The following is a 2,500-nucleotide window of genomic DNA, read 5'->3' as shown; positions in this document are numbered from 1 at the left end:
TAACTCAAACGACCCAGAAATATTCGTGTTCTAAACACTGTAAACCTGGAAGGCCCACCCTTTGGCAGGTAGGTTTATGTTGGGTATTAGTTTTAATGAGTCGGAGTGCTGTCAGTTAATTGCTGGGTAGTCATACTGCAGTCTAAGCAAAACCCCAGCCAGTTCTGCCCCATACCAACAAAATGGTACACACACACACACACACACACACACACACACACACACACACACACACACACACACACACACACACACACACACACACACACACACACGGTTCACAATTACTCACTTCCCAGCTTGGAAGGCAAAGATGCAAACAACAGAAAGGTCCCCTATAGATTCTCACTGCGTCTGCCTCTGTTCTCTCTCCTTCTCTCTCTCTCTCCCTCTCTTTCTCTCTCTCCTTCTCTCTCTCTCCCTCTCTCTTTCCCTCTCTCTCCCTCTCTCTCTCTCCCTCCCCCTCCCTCTCCCCCCCTCTCTCTCTCTCTCCCTCTCTCTCTCCCTCTCTCTTTCCCTCTCCCCCCTCTCTCTCCCCCTCTCTCTCTCTCTCTCTTTCTCTCTCTCTTGCCCCCCCCCCCCCCCCCCAGATCGGGCCGTGCCCTCATGGGGGGGCTCCTCCTCCTCCTCCTCCGGTTCGCCCGGCCTGGCCGCGTCGTCGGGTCCGGGCGGCGGTGGCGGGGCGGCGGGGGTCCTGCTGGGGGGTCCCGCCGCCCCCCCCCCAGGCCTCGTGGGTGGACTGCGTGGAGGCGGCCGACATGTGCAACCAGAACGCCCACTGCAGCTCCCGCTACCGGGTGATGCGGCAGTGCCTGGTGGGCAAGGAGAAGGACTCCATGCTGGACACCAACCGGGAGTGCCGCGCGGCGCTGGAGGTGCTGCAGCTCAGCCCGCTGTACGAGTGCCGCTGCAAGAGGGGCATGAAGAAGGAGCTGCAGTGTCTGCAGAGCTACTGGAGCATCCACATGGGGCTCACTGAAGGTAGGACAGCGTCCACATGGGGCTCACTGGAGGTAGGCCAGCGTCCACACGGGGCTCACTGGAGGTAGGCCAGCGTCCACACAGGGCTCACTGGAGGTAGGACAGCGTCCACACGGGGCTCACTGGAGGTAGGCCAGCGTCCACACAGGGCTCACTGGAGGTAGGACAGCGTCCACACGGGGCTCACTGGAGGTAGGACAGCGTCCACACGGGGCTCACTGGAGGTAGGAGAGGGTATGGGGCTACTGGAGGTAGAGGGGAGGGGGCTACTGGAGGTAGGGGCTGGGCTCACTGGAGGTAGGGGCTGGGCTCACTGGAGGTAGGGGCTGGGCTCACTGGAGGTAGGGGCTGGGCTCACTGGAGGTAGGGGCTGGACTCACTGGAGGTAGGGGCTGGACTCACTGGAGGTAGGGGCTGGGCTCACTGGAGGTAGGGGCTGGACTCACTGGAGGTAGGGGCTGGGCTCACTGGAGGTAGGGGCTGGGCTCACTGGAGGTAGGGGCTGGGCTGGGCTCACTGGAGGTAGGGGCTGGGCTCACTGGAGGTAGGGGCTGGACTCACTGGAGGTAGGGGCTGGGCTCACTGGAGGTAGGGGCTGGGCTCACTGGAGGTAGGGGCTGGGCTCACTGGAGGTAGGGGCTGGGCTCACTGGAGGTAGGGGCTGGGCTCACTGGAGGTAGGGGCTGGGCTGGGCTCACTGGAGGTAGGGGCTGGGCTCACTGGAGGAAGGGGCTGGACTCACTGGAGGTAGGGGCTGGGCTCACTGGAGGTAGGGGCTGGGCTGGGACTCACTGAGGTAGGGGCTGGCTCACTGGAGGGTAGGGGCTGGGCTCACTGGAGGTAGGGCTGGGCTCACTGGAGGTAGGGGCTGGGCTCACTGGAGGTAGGGGCTGGCTGGCTCACTGGAGGTAGGGGCTGGGCTCACTGGAGGTAGGGGCTGGGCTCACTGGAGGTAGGGGCTGGCTCACTGGAGGTAGGGGCTGGGCTCACTGGAGGTAGGGGCTGGACTCACTGGAGGTAGGGGCTGGGCTCACTGGAGGTAGGGGCTGGGCTCACTGGAGGTAGGGGCTGGGCTCACTGGAGGTAGGGGCTGGCTCACTGGAGGTAGGGGCTGGGCTCACTGGAGGTAGGGGCTGGGCTCACTGGAGGTAGGGGCTGGCTCACTGGAGGTAGGGGCTGGGCTCACTGGAGGTAGGGGCTGGACTCACTGGAGGTAGGGGCTGGGCTGGGACTCACTGGAGGGCTCTGCTCTGCGGTCGCTCTGACATCAGAGTCCCAGAGGTCACATGTGGTGTTGGTAAAGTGGCGTGATGCGTTGAGGACGTGTTGGTTGGTAGCGCGCGGCTGGTTTTCTTGATTGGCGCCTTTCGGAGGTTTAAGTGGGGAGAGAGTGGGAGTGGGAGTGGGGTGTTGTTGGTTGCTTTTGCCTGGGTTCCTGACATTCAGTAAGTGGTATGAATATGTCGGTGATTCTTTAGGCGAGGTCCGCTAATGTGCAGTTTATGCAGCGTTTGAAACC

The sequence above is a fragment of the Micromesistius poutassou genome, assembly GCF_964030765.1.
Source record: "Micromesistius poutassou genome assembly, chromosome: 5".
In the NCBI taxonomy this organism is placed as follows: domain Eukaryota; kingdom Metazoa; phylum Chordata; class Actinopteri; order Gadiformes; family Gadidae; genus Micromesistius; species Micromesistius poutassou.
Note: the sequence above shows the minus strand (reverse complement) of the source record.